The sequence below is a fragment of the Apteryx mantelli genome, chromosome 2 (genome assembly GCF_036417845.1).
Source record: "Apteryx mantelli isolate bAptMan1 chromosome 2, bAptMan1.hap1, whole genome shotgun sequence".
Classification (NCBI taxonomy): domain Eukaryota; kingdom Metazoa; phylum Chordata; class Aves; order Apterygiformes; family Apterygidae; genus Apteryx; species Apteryx mantelli.
Window position 1 is genome coordinate 37378859 of NC_089979.1, and position 26946 is coordinate 37405804.

The following is a 26946-nucleotide window of genomic DNA, read 5'->3' on the forward strand; positions in this document are numbered from 1 at the left end:
AAGCTTTTTGCACAGAGCAATCATAAACATAGAGCAAGGAAGAGAATATAAAGCTAAATGCATAAATAGATTAGGGTCCAAGATTTACACATTGAATTTAAAACTTACATACCTGAAGCCCTCACTCAGCATCTCCTTGCTCTGGAAAGGTCTAACATTCCCAGTACCTAAATTTTGCTTATAAAATGTCTGGGCCACACCAAGAGCTGCTTATATCCTCAAAGGGAATTTCCACGTTATGGAAGTACCATCATCTTTCTCCCCCGTGAGGCCATATGCAACTGGTGTTCTTAGACAGAGGTGGTTTCTTGTACAAAATTAAGAAAAAAGTATTGTATCTTGTATCCTTATTGTTTAATGTCCTTATCTTTTAATGTCCTCATCTTTTACTCAATATTCAGAGAACCCAAAGGTCAAATCACTCATCCAGGATATAGGAGACCCAAGGTTAAATTTCAGCATAATTTGAACCACATCACCTGTTTCCCAAGGGAATGTATTATCACCATGTCTCAAATGGGTTAGAGTGAAATTTTCTCAATTAGTCCTCTTAAACTGTCTCGATTTTGCATATAGTAACTTGGCAGGAATTCAAAGACTGGAGAGATCTGAACAGCTCTAAGTCCATTCAACTACTTTATACAGTATGCAACAGTTTCTTTAGAAGAAACTATAAAAAGCACTCTCAATACTCCCTTCCCCCACTGCCTCCTTCAAAGATGGAAGAATAAGTTTGAAAATGGCAGTGAATGTTTCACAGTAATGAATAAGTTATATTGGATCTGCCTCCCCCCTGGTTTGGGGATTTCTAAGAAAGGGCATCTAATTTCAGGAAAGAGTTACTGGCTGTGAAGACGGAGCCTGTTAGCTTTTTTAAGGAGTAAGACTTATGTTTATTTGGAACTTCTCATTACCATTGCTTGTTGACTATCATCTCTAGTGTCTTCTGTAGACCCCATTCTTGGGCATCTAACTCCATATATATAGTATGATTGCTTAACTGTTGATTTCTCCAGCACTGAAAAGTTGATCCCTGCAAATTCTTTAGGCTGATGGAGGATACAGGCATATAAAATAAAAGAAAACAGAGTTTCTTCCTGACACTCTTCAGCCCTAAATTACTCATCTCACTGATCAAATGGTGTATAATAATGTCAGTGTCAAACTGGACTGTTAAAATATTTTCCTGGGGAAGTCATACTTCTGGGACTTGTACAAATGTTCCTGTATTCATGAAAACATGGAGATGACAAAGTACTTTCGGACTGAAAATCAATATTTCCCCTGCACTGAATAAGTCATGCAGACTTTCTTAACCAGTTCCAAAATAAGCAAGGAATATCAGCTTGAAACATGGTTGAACTGACAGGTTAAGGTAAAAGATGCTTGCATTTGTTGTCTTCTGAACACTACATAAGGCTTTCACTTTCACCTCCAGCAGATATTGATTTTTCTTATATTTCATAATCTTTTGCATTAGTATTCCTGAGGTCACTTACACACACCTGCTTTATAGCAAGAGGAAGGAGTTCACAATCATCCTCCTGAGTTTTTACTTGTTCTACAGATGTAACACTTTAAAACAAAAATCTCCTTCATTACACCTGAACCTTGTGTCCCATGATTTTATCTCTGACTCAGGACATCTTGGCTCTTAATCTTTTGTTACTACCTTAGTTAAATGGAAAACAATTACCCAGAGTAGTCAGTTCTCTGGAATGTTTCCATACACAGATCTGAAAACAGGAGTTTGTTTCTCAACCTGGCTCTTACTTACGTTGCTTTGAAAAGCAACTGAGATAAATTATTTTCTGTTCTCTGTTCATCACATAATATTTGAGAACATGTCAACCTGTTGTAGGGTTACTGTACCGGCTCACACATACACTGCTTCAAAGACGGTTACATGAGCTGGTAGAGCAAAACTTATGGTGAAGAATTATCAAGAATACTCTCTCATACATGAAATATAATGTTAGAACACGGACCAAACAATTCTCAATAGAGCAATACAGTTAATAGACCCTCCCTACCCACATACCCATGAGTATGTTGAATTTAGAGGATCTTTTGCTCTCCTGAACCATTCATCCTTTTCTAGATTGTACCAAAGAAAGCAATTGCTGCAATTACTGTTTTATTAAATGATAACTCTTGATAGACTTCCTTCAAAAAGCAGATATCAAGGTGGAGGTAATATGTAAGATATAAATACAACAGCACTCATTATGCCTACCACATTGATTTGGTACTCTGACATGTGCCACTTTTAAACACTTCTGAACACTTTTAAATACTTATGAAAACAAGCAGGATATGTTTTCTCAAAAAGCAAAACAAGGAAAGACTATATTTCATTATCCCCGAACCAGAAGGTGCAAAGCTGGTATGCAGAAGTCAGAGGAGTTACTGTGATCTAGATTTCTGAGAAGAAGCCTGTTTTTACTAGATCTTGAGATGGGTTGGCATAACCCTTTTTCCTGTAGTGGGGATGGCCCCAAAAAGACCAAAGAGACTTTTAAATTCAAAGAAGTAAAGCTGTCTTAGAAAACTGAATTCTTTCTATTTTACACCCAGGAAACTCAAAGTGAGTCAGTCATGCAGAATAGAAATTTTATAAAGTTTATAAACAACTTTCCATTTGCCTTCTGTATCTTCCAGGGGGACTTCTTGTTTCCAGGCTTAGTGACAGCCAAATCAGTGGCCTCCTGGACTGAAGCAAACTGCAGTCTCCTCTGATTCCTAGGAATTTTTTCTTTTCTTAACCTACAGATGTTCCCTGCTCCTCTTAGAAGTCTCTCTGCTTTGCCAGCAGGCTCCCAGCTCCTGCTTCCGTTCTTCTCCTACACGCTACAATCTCTGGAACTTTTTCTCTCCAGCTGTGCCCAGATGTTCCCAAGGAAAGAAGCCATCTTCCTTCTCCTTCAGGAAGTCTCACTAACTCGGTTATTCTTTTAAAGTATCCCAATGTACCAACTGAGAACAAACAAACCAGATGCATACTGTCCATAACAGTCCATTGCTCTCTGTCAATATTTTTCAACTTGTACCAGAAAAAGAGAGAAAAGCATTACCAGGAATAAAACAAACTACTAAAGGTTGTTACAAGCTATAAATGAAGACATGTATTAATTTATCTGGCAAAGGACAGAGATGTCAGTGCTCCCCAACTTTAGCCGTACCTTTTAGGCCATGAGAATTGCAAGTCAGTGACAACAGGCTGTCATATTATTGTACAGCATACACATAAATGTCTACACCTGTACCAATCCTACTGATCTACATGATTTTGATGGGGTTTTGAAACAACAGTGACTCCCTTGGCCAGCAGCCTACCCTGTGTCTGTACTACCTTTGTGGACCCACCAGCAGGAGAACTTTGACCACCAGCACAATCAGACCGGACTGATTTTTTGTCCACATTCCTTGGGTTTATTGCCCTGCAGCACCGTTTAGACAAATCCTCGCTGCCTAGCACTTGGCCTGCATCTCCTTTGGGCCAGATGTGCTGTCATTCTACCCATAAACATAATTCCTGTCCTCATTTTTTTTCAGTTCAAAGTATCCAAAATAATAAGATGGCTTTCTCACTGACCACTAGCATAACACCAGTGTTATGCCCAGTGTGTCCTAGAGAGCAACTTTGGGACATGAGATTTGGCAAGAGGGTATTGGATAGATGTCCTGGCAGACAAAGTCAGGTTAAGTGCAGCCCTCTGCCAAACTGTCTGGAAGTTACTCTGAAGCACATTATCAGCTGTGTCTGGGTATTTTGGATATATATTTGGATAAAATAATTGCCAGCTTCAGAAGGGAAGCAGGCAAGATGGCTAATCAGGGAAAGCGAGACCAAAAAACGAAACAGGGACTGAGCAAAACAGACACTGTAAGGAGACAAGTCCATACAGTAAAAGAAAACCTAAGTCTTAACCACTACTGGCATGTCTTCTTCCTTGCGTTAGTTCTTACCAAACTCTTCCAGAGTGACAACCTGTCCAGGTGCCACGCAACCAGGGGCTCCCGGTGCCAGTGCCGGGGGCTGCCGGCGGGGCAGGGCCGGGTCTCTCCACCAGGGCCCGTCCACCCGCTCCAAGGGAGCCCTGGGGGCAGCCGGGGCTGTCCCAGCCCTGGCATCGGGCACCTGGTGGTGCCCCCGGGCCCTGACGTAAACTAGGCTCCAAAATCACAGCTTTAGCTTCCCATACCCATTACTCCAACCCTATCTTCAGGTATGGCCAGGGAATAAATTCATACTACAAAACTGAATATATACCGCTAAGAACAAAAATAAAGTTCAATTCATCAACACCTATTTCATAACACTGCGTCCCTCCAGAATCAGCAATAATTAGAGATTTGGAAGCTTTGGATTCCCAAATCCTAACCCAAGACCAAGTCCTAACTTTAATATTGGGCAGCTGACAAATTCTGACAATAAAAAACAAAATTAGTCATTAGCCACTGCTGTTATTAATATCCTTCTAAAATCTGAAGCATTCAGAAATCAGCAGCAAACTGAATTCTTAGGGTTTTCCAGACCCAAATTCCCAGACCATCATCCTAACCATGTCCCTGTCCCGCATCATAATTATAGCAAGGGGACTACCACTTACAATAACAGAAAATAAGAAATTGGTCTTCATCAGCTCCAATGCTTCTTCTAACTCTCTAGGAAATATAAAGCCTAGCAATGAACTGGGCTCTTAAGTCTATCAAACCCTAATTCTGACTCTGAATTTAATTACTGGCAGGAGTTCCCTTTCAGCAGTGGAAAGAAGATAATGTGTTGTTTCCTAATGAAAAATTCCCTCTTTGTACCTTAGAGGGCTCTACAAAAATGCAGCAACAAATGGGGCTCTTGAAATATTGGGTTCCCAAACCATAATCATAGCAGCAGGAGCCACTTCTAGTACCAAAAGACAACATGAGAAATTCTCTACCATATTACTATATTAATGAAAGCTATTTTAATTGTAATTATTAATATAAATAAATATTCATAAATATTAATTCTTGTTGTCTTTGTAAGCCATACAAAGTGCAAATCCAAATACTAAATTTACTTATATGAACGAGGCCCAGGATTAACTGAGAACATAAAGCATTGGCCCATCCAACTGCCTTCCCTACTTGTAATTATCTAGACCCTCTAGAATGCAAAAAATAAAGAGGTTACTTTAAACAATAAATCCAAAACTTTAGCACTAACCCCAATCCTAATATTAACATTAATCACCAGCAGTGAATACAGCAATAAAAGCTAAAGTAAAGCATATTCCCATAAAGAAACATGTCATCTTTGGATTCCCTGGAGAATCCACCAATAAACTGGAAGCAGGAAAATTTAGATTCCCAGTTCCTAACACTAACCCTTACAGTTGTGTAAATCCAGCTTCTACAAGACAACATAGAGCATTAATCCTTTCCAAAATCTGCTCACTTCCAACTCTTTAGGAATAACAGAATGCAAGAACAATCTGGGCTCTTAGGAAGGAACGAGTTATTAGGGGAGAATAGCTCTTAACCTGAAACCTAATCTCAGTCCTAAATTTAAAGCAAGTTAGAGCCTTAACCTGATACACAACTCAACCCTAGCTCTAATGTTATTTATTACTACAGTGTGCATCAAAACAGTAAAACACACAGCATTTGCCTTTACCAACACCTGTTATCTTGTCTTCTTAACTCTGTGAGACACAGAGAATTCCTTAAAAAGATAGAGTCTTGAGAATCTGCTTCCAAACCCTATCTCTGACCTTCATTATTTGCAGGGCTAACAAAATAATAAAAGAGTACATCCAACCTCCTGCCCTGTTAACACCTGCCCTCTTCCTAACTGTCAGACCACCAGAATAAAGAAATAAACAAGAGTCTCAAAGAATTGTATTCCCAAATCCCAGCTCTAACCCTTACATTCAACATACATAAACAGTAAAGGAGGACATAGGGCATTTGCCCTTTCAGATGCTGCCCTATTCCTGATTCTTCATTCCCCTGAATGAGAAAACCAAAGAAAACATTTCTCTCCCATATTCCCAAACCCCGGGTTGGGACCTGAACACCCTGAAGCTTAATGTTCACTAGCACACCCAAACAGTCACTGGCCCCTTATGACCAACAGGTCCCCTTCTGCACCCTGTGAGTCCCAGAAGCTTTACACTCTGACTTTGCACAAACCATATTCCACTTTTTAATTATTTCCAGCAGAGAAATTCTAGGAGATTTGTCTCTGCAGATTAATCCCAGAAGATTAAGAAAGACTAGCACTATTAACCTTTATTCTCCTTCAACCTGTATGGGACCTACAGAATATTGCAATAAACTTGGCTCCTGACTGTAAAGAAATTCCAAAGTTAACCTCAACCCTCTTTCTACTTAAGGGTTGCAATCTATATTGAACATAAAAAGAGAATTTAAAATACTTCTCTTTATTAACATTTGTCCTCTTCTTAATTTTGAGGAACTTGATAACTTAATATTGGCTATGTTCACAGAGCCAGGGAAAATAACAAAATATTACTTTCCATGAGTTTATGGTTAACTGGGATTAAGTTAAACAGGAATTTTTTGAATAGATGCTATTCTTTTGGGAAACATTTTTCACTGACTTTTCCTCTGGACTATTTGAATTGTAAACCTTAGTCAAGACCTTGTCTTAGTCAAGAAAAATGTTTTAAGTGAACACATTTCATAGCAAAGTTGATAACTACTGAAATCAACTTCTTCAGCAGATATGTTTTATAAACATATATGTTAATTCTCTTATTAATTTTTAAACATAACTTAGTATGTTATAAAACTTCACAGAATTTTTACACAATGAATGTAAAAGTGGTCTTGATCAGAACTGATAAAAGGAAAGTATGATACAAAAACTATTTAGTTATTAGAAATTTAATTTTTGCTGCAGCAACTATGATTTCAGTAGTACTAACAACTTTAGTTACATACTTGATGCAAGTTCTCCACCTAGTGGGGTAATTTTTAATACTCTAACTGGATTGCAATTCCTGGCATGTCATCATTTTTATTTCTGATTAATTTAAGTAGTAATAGCAACAATTTCCTTATGCAATATTTTATAAATATTTATGCAATACAACAAGTTTTTCCAAAATTGAAATTAATTTCACACAGCGACTAAAATATTTATAATAGCTTCATAAAACATAAAGGCCAAGACAACTGTAAAAGAAAACCCAGGCACCAAAATGAAACTGTATCGATAACATCACTTAAAAAAACAGCCTCAGATATTTTGTTATTCCAGTTTTTGGCAGCTGGGTAAAGAACAATTCTTAGAAAATCCTATATGCTTCACAAATACTAACAACAACCATATTTTAGACAAAATTTTAGAGCAGGCAACATACCTACTAATACGACATTTACAGAACAAACCCATGCAGATGCCAGAGTAAAAAGTAACAATTTGAACAAGTTATCATGGGACAAATGATTTCAAGTCACTTGAAGTCCTTACTTTCAGGCTAGACGGGACTGTAAAATATATATTTTAGTCTGACCACATATGTTTGTACATCATGCGGGAATTCCTGAGGAAAGTAGAAGGATCATGGTCATTCATAAAGTCAAACTGGATGATCATAATGATCCATCCTGTTTAAATATCCTGTTTAAAATCCTGTTTAAATCATCGTAATCTTCCTACCTGTGCTTGCGAAGAACAACAACCTCTTGGAAAAAAATTACAAAAGTAAGACCTGATACAAAATACACTGTCCACATTTCAGACCTATTAAAACTAAGCTGGCCTCAGCTCAAGTACTAATCACAATTGTAGTGGTATGGCATGGAGAAATAAATGTGCCTTCAGGTAGATTGGTCCTGAGCCACTTAGGGAGACTAAGGTCAAAACTGCGGCTATGAATTTCACCTCAGTTCTTACTGGCAGCTAGTGCCAGAACCAAAGCAATTGGTGTAATGCACTGTGCTCCCTGCATGATACATTACTTAATAATTGCATGGCTGCATTTCAAGTCACCTTCAGTTCACAGTAGTTTTTAGTTATCACTTGACAGCAAGAATGGGCTGCAGTTATCCTGCACTTGAGATAATGACGGTATGGATTAAAGTAGCGTGCCCACATCAGACAAAAGTGGTCACACATTCTGAGTAGATACAGATCAACATTATAGACTTGGTCTTCTATAACATAAGCTTCAGAAAAGTGCCTTGACTCTTTCAGTGCACTTGCCAGCACTCATTTTGCCAGTACTAGGGATCACATTCCCTTGGCTGATGAAAGTTCCAGTTTACTCTTTCTTACTCTACCAGCTGACTCCACCAAGGCACCATGTCTTGCAGATTTACATAGGCTCATTTGGGTAACCTAGCTCTCAGCCAGCATGCAATTTCACATGCATATGAGGCAATTTGCCCAACAGCAGCAGACAAATGTCCCTACTGCACAAAAAAGGAGACTCAGACAGAAGGATGCTATGACTTATCTGAGCAGATCATGAACAAGAGGCAGTGAAGGACGGAGACTTAACTGAATTCTTTTTGTGTATGCTAATAATACATAGCCTTCAAAAATATTTTCTTTCTAAACAGGAAAACAATGCTTAATCCAGTACAAAAGATTGTTTAATGCCAGACTGACATGAACACGGTATCCTGCAGGGAATGATGCCAGACAAGAAAGACAGGAGAGATTCCTTGTCATCATGGCATATACACATATAGACATATATTGCCTTTTACAGTAGTTGAGTTTCAACTGTGGGGTGAACCTTAGCACAAGAAACTTTTTTTCTTTACTTTTTCCTTACAAAAAATTAAAATACAGAACTATGTAACTTGTGGAGTTTTTCAAAGGTGCTAAGCTCCAAGAGCGCTCACCAAACTTCTGCTATCCAAAAGGAAGTAAATCTCACAACTTCACTACACTTTTTACAATTATTCTAGTTCATGGTCCATCATCAAGAACAAATCTTTCTTTTTCAGTTCTGGAGATCAGAGTGCAGGCTTTAAAAGCCCTGGAGTCTTTTTTGATTGGAAAGTCAAGAGTTAAATTGCAGAGACTAGCTGGAACCTGTAAGGAATACCCATGAATAGCAAAGGCTTAGGGGGGAGCTGACAGGCCCTAAATGATTGTGCTAAGGAAGATCGGCACCTCCTCAATGAACCTTTCCTGTAAACCTTTCACTTTGTTTTAAATGTACATGAGGTAAATGCTGCAAGCCACCTTCTTGCAGAGGACTGTTCAGAAAGTTGTGGTGCATCAGTCCTCTCTAGCTGCCTGACTGTATGCTCTGTCTCGTGAGTCAGCCAATGTAGGTGCCCTAAGCCTAGGTTCTGACTCTTGGTGTGTTTCAGTAGTCATTTGTATGCTTGAAATCAAATAATATTGCTTAATAAGGGCTGCCAAATACTAGAAAGAGGAAGTATCCTAAGCACAAAGACAATGAAAGATCAGACTTACTTATTAAGTCAGACCACATGAGCAATCCAGTCAAAAACGGAAGGGCAAAACTCATAAAACCTCTTCACCGTTCTCCTGCCTGGGAGCATGTCCCATGGTCTTCAGTTGCAGTTACAGTTGGGCTTTTGCCAGCATAGTACTTATATATATATAAGTATATAACTAATATAACTGCTAATTTAACTGCTCTTCAGTGGTGGGAAGATGGACTGGAGTAATGGTATTTCCCACTGGCTAGGTTCCTTTCCACTGAGATTGTAACAAGGTTCCAGGTAATAAGCTAGAAAATCTCTGCAATATTCTTCAAACCTGCTGTTCAAAGTAGTTTATGTGGTATACAAATATATACACACACGCATACACACACACATATATATACACACACATATACATGTATATACATATATATTCAATTATGTCTTAAATTTTTGTGGTCTGACTGTAATTAGGTTTTCATCTGAATGAAAACTGACCTTGCTAAAATGCAAACAACCAGAAGGAGGAAAAGGGGCCCTCAAAAGGGCCCCTAAGATATTTGAAAAGATACCTTATGAGAACGTAATAATTTCCCAGCAACACAAGGATTGCTGGGAAAACTCTTGATGCTTAGAAATTACTCATTTATAAGGATATAGCTAAAAGGCACTGTTTCAAGATCAAGAGTAAAGCAAGTGTACAGCTCTGATTTTTGAAATTCTCTTAGGGATTTGCATGAAGTTTTCAGTATACCAACAATCAAAACTGAAGAAATAAAATGAAGTTTGGGAGCACACTTAAGAGCCAAATTTCATCTTACTTATCAACAACTGCTTTGGTGCTAGGACTATAAAAATTTTTAAAAGAAATTATTATGGGAAGAAACATTTTTCACTTGTCATGACAAAAAAAAAAAAAAAAGGCTGAATTCTTCTGTGAAATTTGTGCAAAAAAACCCCTGACTATGAATCAGAAAATGTCACTGTGGTAAATGGAAGTTTTTAGAAATGATGAACAAATGGAAATGTTGGCTAATAAAGGAAATATTTAAACATTGCTAGTCACAGTTGTAACTACTGTACCAGAATATGCCAGCTTGCTATGTACTTTACTTTGGAATAAGGTCACAAACATCTATAATTCACACTTTTATCAATGCTAGTGCCCTTTGGGGGTTGGGGGCTCAGTTATTAATTAAGTCAGTTATTATTAAGCTGGCATCTGATTTTGACTTTGCATAACTTGATATTTTCTTGGGTTACTTGTTACTTTCTTAGTAACATAGGAGATTCTCCTTTCTTAATCGTAGTTCATGAATGGATCCCTTAAAAAGACTTCTGCTATTGCAAGAACACTACTCACTGTTAGAAAACATATAGTCATGTACAGCCTTCATCTACAGCTGAAGGCAATTTTCAGCTGATTGCCACTGTGCAGCTACAGGAAGAGAGGGAACATTTCTTCATTATATTATCATTATAATCAGGGTCATACTGGACACAGAATGAGTATCCCTTGGGATTGGATTGTGATTCCAAATTCAGTTTTTTCTAAAGATGATAAATGCAAAACATTTTAAGTAGCTGCTGTCCTTTTTTTATTTGGGGTACATGGACAAAATCTGTCACATTATTCTTTTATGAATTGACCATTTACTAAGTACTTTAGAAATTCTGAAAGATCTTTCACATTCTGACTTTGTTGGCAAGGATTATATTCAGAGTTATGATGTTTGGATACTGTGGGAAACATGTAGTCTGTTTATGTGTATATGACTTGTTTTTTTCTTCTCATCTGTACCACAATCCCTAACTGAAGATTTACAAGAGAAGTTTTAGAGAATCAAAACTTTCAGCTTTAGTACCACAGATTCATCACTTGCTTATTATCTGCTAAAATAAAGCCCTAAAACACTAAGAGAATGATTTCATACTGCCCAAAATAAAAGTCATGACTCCATATAAACTTCATGGAGCGAGAAGGGCTCTTGGAATCTGAAGGAGCTCTCAAAATCTGAATCACTTTCTGGAGATGGCTGTCTTTCTCCCATTAGATAGGGAACTAAAACTGGCTGAAGGCTAAACCTAGGAATTCTTGGTTAACCCAAATGTATCCCCTTAGATGAAGAGTGGAAAGTAAGCAGGTTGGTAACATCGCAATATTTGCTAAGGGGAGAATGCCATATCCGAGTTTTGAGATGCAACAGAAAATTCTGCTCATAACAAACCAGCTGAGAATAAAATTGACAGGAAAAAAATATAGATGTTTTGGGGAAGATTTTGATGTAAATTAGGGTAGGCTCAAGGAAGTAACTAGGTTAAGGTCTGAATTTGTTATTGGGGCAACAGCAGATTAACATTTATACTTGCAAGGCTCAGATCCCCTTTCTTATGAAAATGCCAATGGAAAGGCTTAGTTGGGTGAGGAGGTGGTTGATACTGCCATGATATACAGATTGTGATATGCAGAATTTGTAATGTTCTTTTCATTCACAGTTGCAGTCTTACAGTTAAGCAAAAGGGATTGCCATCCTGCCCTCTGCATTGGCCCTTCAAATCCTTGTGTTTTCTTGCTTCCCTAAGATAGGAAGAGATTAAGGGTGACTGACAGCAGAAGAAAATTATGCAGCCACATATATGTTAATCTTATCATCTTTTCTGCAGGATTTGGAAGGAGAAGGATATTCATAACTGTTCCTTTGTTTCACTTTGGGACTAGCCACAGATTTCCCAGCATCCTAGAAAACAATTCTAAAGGTCTGTGACAGAAAAACAATTCTTTCAAGACAACTAATCTCTCCATTCTTATCATTCATATTAAGGTAATTCTTCACCCTTAATACTGGCCAGAATATTTGATCATGAGTTTCAGGCCAGGAAAAGACTGGGAGACTCTAATAAACATTTCCTCTATCACAGACTTAACTATCCTCATTTAATGTAACACTTTTCATTAAATCAGTGTACTTTTGCACATTGGTAAACTCAGGACAGCAGCCTATTCCTGGCCACAGACTGCAAAATGTTTTCTTGGACCTCAGCATAACTGAAGGCCTTCTTAATCAGAGGAACTCAGGATCTTCACTCATACAATCTGGCTACATAACTCTTACTTGTTTAAAAAAAAAACAAAACTGGTTTATAAGAGCTGAGATCTGGGCTTTTTTTAAATAATAAGTTAAGGCCTATTCATTTCTCAAGAAAAATGCTCTCTAACAATTGTTCCACATTATGTATTTTCAGCATTGCCAGGTCCCACTTTTCCAGAGTTTAGCCTCACAATATTATTACCTTTGCATCTGAAACAGATCCTGATCTTTGCCTGTCCAATCCAGCAATAAGTAGACTGGAAAAATAAATCTGCTACATATTCCTAACCACTGTCATTCATTATTACTACATTTTTGACACGGCCATATTGAAAACCATGACAACATACTCTGGACAAGAATGACCGGGCTTATAAGGAACATATATGAATGCGCTTTGTTCACTTACAAACCCAAGTAAGAAGATCACTTCAATTTTTTACTTTATTAATATTTTACATACATAAAGATCCTTTTGTCCTAATGGATTCCAAAGCAAACCATTAAAAAGGGAATCAGAATGATTTAGATATTACTGCCCATAATTGGATTATGTGTTACTTGCTTCTGTGCTAAATTACTGTACCAGCTCAGCCTACAGATGACCAAAGCCTCTGATTTCTCAATTGAGAAACAGTCTTCTCTTTAAGCAACAGACTTGTAATTGTAGCACAGACTTTGTCAAAAGATCCATTCTATGCTTTGATGAATTAAACTCATAAAAGATTCAAAAACACATTTGTGCTGCTGATAGTGACAGTACCAGTTCTGCAGATGTCACTGTTGCTGCCATTTTGCCCTACATAACTCAGGCAATCTTGGATATCTTTCCAGAAATTAGCACAAAGCTTGATTCAGTCACTTCCTTTTACGTTTGGCCTTTATGGCACATGGAATTATAACAAGCAGGAAAAGGAAGATGCCATTCAGAGAGCAATTTCTAATTTATTTATATGTTCAATGTCTGAACTACAGTTTCAGCAAGTTATTTGGCCCTTTGGGATTAAGTCCATCTAGTTCTGTGGCTTTGGAACATATTTTTAAACCAGTAGGCTCAGTGTGAAGTTCTGACCGGCACAGCACAAGATTTTTTGAAATATCAATGTTCCATTATATTTACAAGTTCTGTGTTGTAAGAGGCTAGTGGGATATCCATAGGATTTCTAAGGAGAAGCCCACATTATATTTATAAATGTATTATTTCTTTCCGGATTAGAATGCAAAGAAAGAGGTAAAAGGACATAATCACAGGAGTGTAGTAATGAAGTCTTGTTTGTTTTCAGAAGCTCAACAGGCAAGATAGACACCCATGCAAACTATGGTTTGGGGCTTTACATGCCTAAATCTAATAAATTTTTAGTTTTAAAATTATGTCTATGTAGCACTTAACTGGCCTGGCAGGAGAAGCTGAACTGTTAAGATTCTCACTTACCTGATGCAGATTGTTCTAGGAGAAGTTACTATGGAAGATTCAGTTATTCACAGGTATTGTCCCGGGAAGAGTTCAAAGATTTTCATATTAGGATAGGAGGGCTCTTACATCAGCTAACGAATGCACATTTAAGAGTCTGTAAGTATTATTTGGGGGGAAATGGCATAAAATGACAGAAAAAAATCCATTCTGACATAATCATATATTAAATTGCTTAAAAGATGAAGACCTAGAAAATTGGAAATGAACTACAATAGGGAAAAAAGAGAAAGGAGAATTCAGAAAGAGTATAACGAAAAATTAAAATTGACATACTGTTCCAGTAAAGCATAAAGGAAACTATGTGCCAAATCTTAGTGGGAAATCTGTAAACCATCAGCAACCAAAACCAGAACAACTGAAATAAAACAGGTTAAAATCACAGCTCCCTGTAAATGGATAGATAAGTCAACTTTAACTGGTTTGGTTTATCATAATGAAAGTGGAATTTGACCAGAGTAACCTCGATGACTGAAAAGAGGGTGTGTTAATTCCGTGAAAGGTAGTATTTGTGACCACTGGCTGAGATACAGGAATACAGAATAAAATCATCCAAGAGGCTATGCAGAAAAATAACAAGTGAACAGAAACAAAGCAGAAAACATTGGCACCTAAAATTCTGGGAATAAATAAGAATTATTTGGAAATAGAAAGTAAAACCTGAAATTTCATGGGACATTGAAGCCCATGGGTAGATGGTTTTCAAAGGATATGCCTTAGAAAGTATGAAGGGTTAGGAAATACTGTGCCTGACTGTAAGTGGACATAAATTTATTAGAAAGGATGGAGGGAAGTCTTATTTTAATTAAGCAAGAAGGCAACTGAGTTAGTTGCTAATTGGGCCCAGCTGGACTGGGGACTTGATCACTGGCTACAATGTTACTAAAATTATAAATATAAGGCAGTACAGTATAGTAAGTACTATGGCTGCAGTTCACTAGTTTGATATCAAAATTGAACTTGCTAAGAGTGTGGAATGTGTTTTTCCTCAGATTGGTGCTCACGTAGACATCATTCCTATAATTTAGGCAGGCTGAAAGAGGAAAAGGAATTAATTCTGTCCTCAGAGAAAGTCCCTAATGTAGCATGATGGAAACATGTGGACCTACGTATTGAAAATTTCACAGCAGTATTTTAGATAAACACTACTGCTCAGTGATCTGAGAACATAAAAGATACTAACCTAAGCATTTTAAAGGATCATATTGTCATTATTTTAAAAAGACAAGACTGGTGGTAAATTTACAGATATGAAATTGCAATGGATACTCAGCATGTATAGGTGGCATCTGTTTGGAAAAAAAAAAAAAAGATTTGTGTCTTGGATTAGCAAACACAGAGATTAGCCTTCAAATATTCTTGAAGGTTTACACTGGATTCCTAGTCTGCATTTGTTTATAAAGGAATATGACCAGTAACCTGTAGAGATACCAGTGTCTTATCTGATATACAAACTGATCAAGGAAAACAAAAAGAAAAAGACTGATATAGTCTGCAAATAATTAGATTATGAGAAACTGGATACTGGTATACAACAGAACTCTGAAGTCCAGGCCTTTCTGCATGTAAATCTTATTACTCACTTTTAGAGCAAGAAAAAAACTACCATTAAGGGTTGATGGTTGAACAAACCATAATCTTCCATTTTCTGTAGGAGCAAAATATGATTTGCTTGAGTAGAGTGCAGATGAATATCTTGTATAACTTCAGGATGAGATACTTAATCTTAATGTGGAATAGCCTTATTGTTGTCATATCACTACAGAAGACTATGTGGTGAGTGTAAGAAAAATGTTGCAGCTGTTGTAAGAAAATGGAATTTGGCCAGCCTTAAAAGAAATCTCTTTGCTTAAAACTGGACTGAAATTCATCCTTCTGTAAGGGTTCTGAAGTCCACTGGCATACTTTTTGAAAGAAGGGAGGGAAAGGATACATACTATCGAAGCAGTTACCTGTATTGAGAAAATTAAAAAAATTTTTAACCAATTAACTTGACCACATGCTGCAGCTAATCCCTCTCATTTTTTTTTTCTCTTCTGACATACAAGTAAAGGAACTAGGTGCTGACTTGTACCAAATTTTACAAGGTAAATCAAGTAATCAGTAATGGATCACTGACTACAGCTAAGACAAATGACTACTTTCTTTCATGAAAGCTAGACTTTCTAACTCTGAAATAGGCTGTAAATGGCAAATGTTGTGACCTTCTGCAACACAAATTCCTTCATGAGTTACAGTGATGACAGCTCCTTAACCTGTGTCTTCACTTCTGCAAGGCTGAAATTCAGGGCACAGGATCAATTAATTTAGAAGTTAAAAGATGAATATAGGGAGCTTGCTGAAGAGACAAATGCTTTCTCTAGATTGTTTCTGATTATAAGAAAATGACAAGATGCAAAAAATTTTGCAAAGATAATAGTTCTGTGTTACAGCAATTATATAGGCAAAGAGATGGGAAGGTAGCCTGGTTAGCAGCTATTAATCTCTTCATAGAAGAAAAGTTTTTCCTGATTTATAGCCTACTGCATGAGGAAACATTTCACCACCCAGAAGAAACATCTAGATTTTTCTAACTTTTCATTATATGATGTATGTTCACAAAAAAAGTAAGAGTTTAAAGCATGATATGACAAAAAATTGACATAGTGGTTGGGTTGATTGTGGCTAAGTAACTTCTTATAAAATTTAATTTTATTTATATTTATATTATATATAAATATAATTAAGTGTTTTTTTCTGAGGTATTTGTAATAGATATATTTACAAAAATATGGGAGCCCAAATACTTTACTTCAGAAGTAAGCAATTCTTGATTTTTTTTCTTTCCTGATGAAGGTTGTTAACCTTAGTCAGTCTTGAAGAAGAAATGCTCAATTAGGAAAAAAGGAAGAAAAACCACTAGCCCTAAAAATATATTTGCTTAAAAATTACCTTCTGCAATCAGTCAGCTCGAGAATTACCTTCCACAGAGGTTTTTTCTAGATAAAAGGCTGGCACATTATGCTAAATTTCTTGAGGAAAACAGATTTAATTATTAACTCATATAATTAGTAATTACTAAGTTGTTAACAATTCATTACTTTTTTTGGAATCAATTCCAAGAGTGATATAATTTTAGAGAGGATATGCTTAATCACTGCTGTAAGTGAGAGACTGAGTTCAACTTCTATTACAGAGTTTCTGGTTTATTTCGTAGTAAATTCAGAATAGAGTTGCTAATATAGCTGTATCCCATACGCAGAGAAGATTTATATAGAAAATCCCAAAGAATCCCTACGAATGTTTATATAAATAGGTAATGTAACATCCATCTGTCTCTGGTACATTATTCAACCAGAGAAGAGAAAGATGACTTTCTGAACATCTAGATGAACTTTAGTCATCTAACCCAGTCCAAATGTCATCATTAAACTGACCCAATTATAAACAGATATCTGTTCATTCCAGCTAGGGAATCAAAGTAGATGGTGATGATTTATCTAGCCTCAGTTGACTACATACTTAATATGCTTGCATGGCCACCATTATTGGATAACTGAGCTCTTCAATATTTCTTGATCCTCATAATACTTGTGTAATGTAAGGAGGTGCTAACCAGAATTTTATCACGGCAACAGCAAATCTGTAATAGGGAAGTGAATTCAAGACACAGGTTGATGTCCCAGTTCTTATGCCAATTTCCCATGATAAGGCCTAAGTAAATTCAAACCCCCCATCCTCAAAACATGCTGTTTCCACTTTTAAGTGAAGTTTTGGAGAGAGAGAAGCTGACATTAATAAGCTTCTTTGCTTTTTCTACCTTATTTAACTAGGAACATATGACTGGGTGGGATGGTAAAAGTGACCTTGAAACTTCTTTCTGTATAATAAAAGTAAATTTTGTAACTTAGCCCTCTCAATTAACATAGAATATTGCAAAAGAAACACTGACTTCAATAACCTATGCTAGTTTAAATTGTTTATTTTGACAGTCACTCAAGAAAGTGATGTTTCAGCTATGACTACTGACCTTCCTCAAGGTTTCTTCTAAATGAGTCAAAGCCAACTCTCCAAACATCTGTGAGAAATGCAATGTCAAAACATTGTGCTTTGGAATAACTGTCAACTTGTATGACTAAATTAAATTAACCTGAACCGAAGATAAAATGGTGTTCTGAAATGCATATCAATCGTTATATTCATTGAGGGAACTGCACCAACATAACCTTGATAATTTCACTGGTTTTGGAGAAGAGGGCACAACTGTGTGACTCCTTAAAATCAGTGGTCTGCAGTTAGTGATGGCCCATGAAAAGAATAAAGACCCAATATTGTATTACATCAAACACCAGTAGATTCAGTTTTAATGTTTAATACCCGAGGTATCAACAATGTTGGATGCAACAGATAACCACAAGCCATGGTTTGCAGGAAGAAGCTCTATGTTCTAAAGTATCAAATCAGTATAGTTATTTATCTACAGTAGTGTTATGGAGATTTTTAATGGTTATTTCAGAGTTTTGCTCTTAGAGGTCATTGAGAACATGCAAAGGTGGAAATTGTAGCCTGCAGTATACAACTGCAGTGCATTTAGATTTTAAATGCCAGTCATGTTACTCAGTTCACATTTATTGGTAATAAACTGATTACATTAAAACAAGGAATGAACTCTACTGAAGACTAAACCACAGAGGTTACTATAGCTGCTATTTACAGAAGTAAAGCCTGGAAAGATTTTACATAGCTCTTATTCATACATGTGATCATCTCAAACATGTAGGCTTCCTGAAGGGAGTTACAGTTGCACTGCTTAGCCCTGAGTTAGTTATATAAACCTTCTATATCTCATCTCTCTTAATTTAATTCTGCCAGAATAAACTTTTTGACTGTATGTGTATTTCTATGTATGGAATTTTAAAAAGTATTTAACTGAAAATAGAAGACATTGCAAATTGATAAAACAAATACCTATAATAGACTGTTGTCACTTATAAGACAGTCGTCATCACTATTTAGGATATGCCAAGCCAAGGCATTTTTGTTTTCCTTGATGTTCCCAGATAGGCTTTTTGTTACTTAAACTCTTAGTAAATCCTCTTTTAAAACTCTAGTATCACTTAATGCACCAGGAAAAGTACATCTGCAACTTCAGGGAGGTTCTGTGCAGCTCTAAATGGTTGATTGTTCCAACACTGACAATCTATGCATGTGTTGTCCGATTCTAGCCCGATTCTAGTTTAAGCCTTGGGGATCTGTGAGGCTTTGAGGTTGAATTCAGTCCAGCAAAGAAAAAAGCTATTAGTAAATCTCAAATGGTTGCTTTCCTTTGTTTTTTCAAGGCAGACTGCCATCACATAAACTATTCTTAATCTTCCTGGAATATTTCCAGCTCTGGGAAATGTTCTTATGCCCTTATAATCTATGCAACTAAGGGTGTTAAATTATTCAGGGAAGTATCTTTTCCACACTTTGAATCTTGGCAAAGCCTCCTACTTAGAGGAAGCCTCTACTAGGATGGACCATCACATTCTGATTCCAGGAGCTCCTCTTTCTTTCGGTTACTAGCAGCTCTCTAGAACAGGGGTTCTCCTTAGGTTTGCAATATCTTATGAACTTAAATGATTTTTAAGGTATCCTTTCTTTCCCATTCTGCTCTACTTAATCACAACAAAAATATTTTACCAACCTTCCATTACCCTTTCACAACTCTGTCTTCAGGAAAAAGGACTGAGAAATTCTTGCTGACCATGTTCCAAATTGGAGGTGTGGTCTGAAGTGCTCATTTTCCCTCCCTCCAAAGCTTCCACAGTTAGCAAGTTAGCCTTCTCTGATGAGGGACTTTGTTTTCCCTTGTACTGCCCTTCTTTCAACAGTGGAGCCTTAGTCATAGTCAGATGCAAACCATTATTGTTTGACACACAATTTAAACTGCTCATTTCAATTCAACTCTAAAATCTGGTCTCATTTCAATACATGTGTGAATGAGCCAAGGGGCGGTCTGATTTACATTGGACAGATTCAGATTCTTAGTCAATATTCTATGTTCAAGGCATGCTAAATACCCTTTAAGCCAAGTTCGTCAATTGTGACTAAAATCTGAAGTCCTCAAGCTGATGCTACTGGGTTACTTTTTAAGGATCTTAAGAATGCACTGGCCTTCTGGTCTTCTATAACATATTCTCTATGATGTTGAGTTTTTCTTTACTGCATCATGCACTATTACTCCAAGAATAGGCTAGAGTTTGTGAGAAGTATTAGAGTAATATTGAAAATGCTTGTTCCTAAATAGTATTAAAAATTAGAAAGAAAATTAGAAAGAATAAATAAAAAATAAAAAATATAAAAATAAAAAAAAATTTAAATAAAATTTTTTTAATAAAAATTTTTTAAATAAAAAATATAATATATATGACAAATTTATGTCAGGAATCCTTTACTACAGATTTTTTTTTTATTTCCTGAAAAGCATGGCTGCTGTTTTAGCAGTACCATCTAGTGCTCTGTGCATATAGCTTGAAGTAAGTTTGGGGAATGATGAATATACCTCTCTTGGTATCAACTTTAAGGATACCAAACTTGTGAAATAATGTTATCTATTCCTAATACATAATGTGGATTTCTGAAGTGTTTTAATGCCCCAGTGATACATTTTCTGTCTCTTCCACTCCATGGAAGTACGTTATTCAAAAGTGCTATGAATTTCCTCTAGCACATCATTTTCTTCCACATTTACCCTAAATATAAGGTAGCATATACATTGTGTCATGGCTTTGTCTGAATTTGTATAATTTCTATTTATCAAATATGATACTGATCATATTCATTTGATATAAATAAATGTATAATAGGTATGTATTTTTCCCATCACAGAACTGCACTGATGAGAATTAAATTTGCAGCTTCATTTTTTCCCATTCAATAGACAGGATTAACAGAACTTCAATTGTGATCAAAGTAACTACTTTAAAATAAGCCTGAGCAAAATACTCTCTCTTACTAGTTGGTTTCTCAGTACAAGTCTTCATTTCCCTGAAATTACACATGCATGACTAAGCATCAGTTAGACATCTGTAATTCTCTTTGTCGGAAAAGTCAGAAACCAACTTATACATACAAAAATGCATGGAATTTACTCACCTCAGAACATAAGGTCAAACATCTGCTTACTACAAATACGGTATTTAAACCTATTGATCTTTATCTGAGGTGCAGGATGTTTGCAGGGGATAAGTATGTTTTTGTCTTTTAAAAGACCCTCGTAAACCTAATGCTTGTGAAGCTGAACTACTGAACTATTCTAAATAATGGGGCAATTCCATGTTCCAAATTGACTTATGTAAAACAAAATAAATATGCCTGTTGCAATTACAGCAAAATCTTCTTCTAAGAAAGTACACTGAAAGCTTTAGTATTTTTTCTTGATTTAAATGCAAATTACTGGCAAAAAAAATAGAATTATTAAGAAGAAATCTAAATGAATGAGCCATAGGATGGGTGGCATGTTCAGAAAACCCATTCAGTCTATGAAAGATCTCAATCATATTTTTTTCTTCCAGTAAAAGTGAAAAGTGAAGCAGGATTTATTCAGACAAATTAGGGATGAATTTATTCAGGTATTTTAACAAGCCTGTGAACTCCTGTGTGGCCCCTTATTTTGGAAACCCTAGAGCTTGTACAGTTGGTCTAAATCCATCTTTTCTTATTCTTTTTCTTCTTTTCTTCCTTTCAGTGTCTACTGTGATTAACACATTTTGCCAGACATTTGTTTTTATTTTATGAATAACATTGTACTACTTAAACTGGATATTGCACTATTTCCTCCATTTTTATTGGACATAAATATTATATCTGTCACAAGCTTTTCCTTGTATTTGCTCTTTGCCTCAGTTGGCTTTATACTAGATGAACTACAAATTTTCATTGCTTTCACTTGAGGGAATAGTTTTAATATCTTACTTTGAGTCATCAGAATGCAAATACTTTGATCTCTAATTAGTGCAACTCATATGAATAAGTTTACTGCTGCCCTACCTTTTGGGAAAGGCTAGCTGCTTAGTTTCTTTCTGGGACAAGACTAGTTGCATTCTGAATTACTCCAATACATGGTAGAATTTTACTGCATACTTTCAGCATAGGCTCCATGGGAGCACATTATTTACTGAGTAGGTACAGACTGATTTACTCCTGATATTATACAGAGTATACACAACTCTGTGTTTGGAGTTGCTTCAGAGGAGAGGATGGCTGTGGTTTGGCTGCTAATGCAAAAACCATTTATGTAGTATGCTCCTGATCACTCTTTTTCAGGGACAGCTCAGCTTTTCCCCATTACATGACTGGTTCATTTGCATGGCAAGAAGAACTACAGAAAATTTCCAGATTGCTGTTGCTCCCAGAAAAATTCATTCAGCCCTCTCCCTGTATGCTCCTGCATTGTGTCTGTCAGAGAAGGCTACTAGATAGTACCAGAAGTAGGCTCCTGGTCCCTACAGGGCTTCAGTAATCTGCTTGCCTCAGTTGTTACGTGGACTTACCTGGCTGATCATTCTGTAAAAGGAGCAAGTCTGGTTTTTATTTTTGAAACACGGAATTACTTTTCATAGCTTGTGGACCACTCTGTGCTCTTACTGGAGAGTACTAATGTGCTGTGTTTTTTTCCTGCGACACAAAGGAGTTCTGCAAAGAGACTGGCCCTCTTACCTTTTGGACACATGGGCAGAAAATACAAGTGAAGTTGTTACTCAAAAAGCCATTTTGTCAATTTTCATATATGTTTTGACCACATCTAAAAGAAGATGGTCATTCTGAAGAAAATACAAATAGCAGCGAGAAACCTAACATGACAAAATTGCTGAATATAATAGGCTTTGGAGAAAAGGACTGTCAACATACCACAAGGAAAGCCTTATCATGATGAGGGCTCTGCATTGCCACAAACTGCAAGCATTTTGCATGCTAAGTCATTATGGTGACATGAAGGTTGGGACAACTAAACCAGCTTCACTGCTTCAAGGATGAGATTACAGTGGCTAGTGTTAATCAATCTGAAGCTACATTTTAGCAGAGAAGAAATCCCTTGAGTCAAGATGCAACACAACCCTTCTTTCCATCTGAGAACTAGAAAAAAAGCACTGAAAAATCCCTTTCTTAAGTGGTTTAGAAGTAACACATTGGACTATAAAAATAGAGACTCTCCATCAAAGAGAATTCTCATGAAGAGTAAGCTGGACCTTGGAGCCAGAATTATCTTCTCCCTACAATTGTTAACATGAAACATAAGGCAGAATCCTAGGCATCCAAAATTTTGCACTACTTGCATCTCATGATCAGAACAACAAGATAAGCAAGCACAAATTTGTCTGTAAGTCATGTATTCATGAATTCAAAATAATATCAGATATTGAACCCCTAATAATTTGCCATCTGAAATGAGTGCAAGCTGAAGGGTTTCTTTTACCATATTACCATCCAATCTCTTCGAGTCTTTCTAGGATGCATTGTTTATCTTTCTCAGCCCATGTATGCATGGTTGACAAACAATGATATAGGAACCTTAACCAAGAGAAAAATTTTAACACTTGCACACAGTCTGATCTGTGGAGTTAAAGACTCCCTAGGCTAGGATGTAAGGGGCTGGCACACAGCACACTTCCTGGCAACACACAGCTTACATGGGCAATAGCAGCTTTGGTGTGACCTTCAGAGTTTGAAGACGAGTGAGTAAAGCTGTGCTGGAATAACCTTAAAATGGCTTGGATTCTGAAGCACAGACTCAATCAAATGAAAGGAAATACATGCAGAAGCACATGCTGTGCTCTACATCAATAATGGCTGAATATATACATTTTTGTTAAAGCAAAACATGTTCTAATTTAAATACTTAAGATTAATGCATATTCACAGTGGAATGTACACATGGACAAGTACTTAAAAGAGAAAATAAACCTCTAGTTTCTTTCTATTTTGTTTGGTCTCTTTTAAATAAGAACTTGAAGCATTTTAGCATCATCTTAACTATGGTTTAGCTAGAAGTGTTTAGGTAGAATTACTAGGCATTTCTATTATACCTTTCGGACAAAAACATAGCATGGATTATCCACCAATATCTTTGTGGGAAAAGATCACTTCTGCAACTTTAAGCCTAAGATTTCCTCACCTTAAATCCTTGAGCAACTTTGCTGATTTCCAGAATGTTAGACAGTTCCTTACTTTCTACAAGCACCAAAACAGGTTAATAGAAGTGTCTGAAAAAGAAAAAAAAAATCATTACTACCAGAGAGAAAAAGTAAAAATTGAAAAGCTTATGTTTTCACCTCTTGCACGCTAAAAAGTTTTCAAATTGAAAAAATGTTGACCAGGTTTGCCTACTCCTGTTTCTTTTTAAGCAAACCAATTCCCTTAAAGTTGTCTCTTTCCTTGCCATGAGTAAACAGTAAAGTTTTCACAATTTTCACTTCTTGTGAGTCTGTGCAGTAATTCTGTTACCTTCCACCTTCTCTTTATCCAACTGTTGCCAATATAATTTAAATTAGACATCCAAGGAAAATTAAGAAAAATTAGCCTTCAAAGTCATAAAAACTTGAAAATTTGCCTTGATGACAGTTTAAGTAGACTTCTGCATTGACCTCTGATATTGTCTGCATAGCACTAATACTCCATGCTCTTGTGATGTGAGTACATATTTTCTAGCACTGCTGAGAATAAAAAAAGCCCTTCAGCGTATCTTTTTAGTTTGTTTTCCAGCCATTTCAAGGTTATCGCAAGGATCCTTGTGTTTTTCCTGTTTGTATGGGAAAAGTATTACAATTTATCACTTACTGTTTTATCAAACCTTTTATTTTTATACCAAGGCAGTAAAAAACAAGATTATTTGGAAGGAAAAACAGGGTACAATGATAACACTTGCAAAGAATAGGATAATGCAGAGCTCATTCAAATATTTTCATCTATTCAAAAACCTAAAATATGAATACAGCTGGGAAAATGAGGAACTACACATCTGAATTGTTCTTTTACTTTTTGTTGCACTGACTTGAAAATGCGGTTTCAAGATTTTATTTTGAAAACAGAAAATGCTAATAAAACTCAATTTTACCTTCAAAAAATTATTTATCAGTGCATCTGATCTGGAATAGAACATTCAATAACTGTAGTGATTGAAGAAATATGGTGTCTTTCAGAATGTATTACTTTTAGTATTTAATTAATAGCATCTAGCTAAGGATATTAGTTAATACCACACTCTTCTAAAGTGTTTTCTAAAGGTTTTAAAAAATAAACCTACCTCTAAACCTTTTCACCAGATTAAAGCAACAACATAATTTCGCTTGGGTGTTTTAAAGCTATACTGGCCTTTAGCAGAAATACTGTGTTTCTGAAAGCAAAACAGTAGACAGAAACACAAACGACAGTAGAAAGTGGGAAAACACTCTTCGACCATATGTTTCGGCTGTTAACTGAAATGCTAGAAGAGCTGCCCGGACTAGGATCCCCAAAGCCCAAGCTGCATGCCCCTCAGAGGCCCGTATGTCTAGATACTCTGCTCAGAAGCCCAGCCTCTAGCCTCCTGCCTCTGCACTCCAGAATTTTAATTTCTCAGTAATCTGCACCGAAAGGCCCTGGTTCTCCAGTCCACTTATCCAACCTTTCACCAGAGAGATTTCTTCTCATATTGCCCCAAATCCTCTCTCATTCCGATCCAGCCCGGAGCCCCCTGCTCTTTCTATTCCCTCGCACACACTCTCCTCACACCTCAGTGGGAATGCCAAAGCATTTTCATTTTTCTTGCCCCAGGCCGCCCATCCCAGAGTCCAGCAGACACCTGCGGCTCTGCCCCTCCTCTTCCTGTTGCTCTGCCTGTATATGGCCTCTGCTGCATCCCACACGCTGGAGCTAACGCTTTTCTTCTCCACTGACCCCTAAACACCCACAACCACATTTCCATTGGCTACCTTGACAGGCCAAACCTTCCCCAGACTTCTGCTTGCAGAGGATACTAAAAAAAACCCTGGACATTGGTGCCGCCTATAAAAGAAAAACATCAAGATTTTGAGGGCTATAAAAGTAGACTAGAGGATCCAATGATTAAATGACTGTCAGCCGTGCAACTGATCCATTAATTTCAAAGATGGAATCACAGAGCAAAGACTAGGTACACAAGCAGTTTAAGATAACTTCACATGAGTATACAGATAACTTACACCTGTTTAACGATTCTTGGTAAGAGGTGAAAACTACTATCACTATAGTTAAATCATTAGTCCAGGAAATTGGAGAAAGAGCCAAATTAAGCTATGTCATGAATTCTATGTCAGTCCAGTTTATGATTCATATGATTGCTCTAGATTAAAGGTATCGGAACCCATGGATCAGAACATCAAAACCAGAGTTGGCTTTCAAGCTGGACATCTGGAAGAGTACTGTAAAAATGATATAAAAATGGAGATGCTAATGTGTTTGCTCTGCCATGAATTACATACCTAGCAAACCAGTCATTGTGTAAAGGTTTACATAATTCAGATGTAAACTTTCTTGAAAGCAAAGATCAAAAAAGCAGTGAAAGATAAGCCTATATTCCAGCTGTGCAAGTGAGAATCCTATTATCAAGCCCAAGGGATGCAGGACTGGGAGTTACACAACTACTCAGCTTCATTCTTTCTGTGCAAACAAGTATGCATGGAATTGCCCATTCAAGATAAATAACAATCTATCAGATTGACTTAGAAAGGGGAACAGAGATTACTGTCCACAGGAGGTAAAGAAGAGACTAAATGCATCTGATTCTTTGCTGATGCTTCCAAAAGCCCCTATCGTAAAATAAAACAAGCACAAACAACCTGGAGGGAAAAATGGAATTTGATCACTGGACTAAGGTGTAAAGTCAAGGGTGTGGTCTGGGGCACTTCACAGAAGACCAGTCAGCAATGAGTGGATGAGAAACCAAAAGGGAATTTCAGAAAGATAACACCTTGCAGTTTTTTAATT

General features: G+C 36.7%; 1 long non-coding RNA gene across 1 annotated transcript in view; it reads right to left on the reverse strand.

Moving 5' to 3' along the window:
- The window catches only part of LOC106494445 (uncharacterized), a 46216-nt gene that overhangs the window by 13965 nt on the left and 5305 nt on the right, over positions 1 to 26946 (reverse strand). The window contains exon 3 of the long non-coding RNA XR_010883293.1: positions 24119 to 24206. This is a non-coding gene — a long non-coding RNA (uncharacterized lncRNA). The remainder of the gene's footprint in view (positions 1 to 24118; positions 24207 to 26946) is intronic.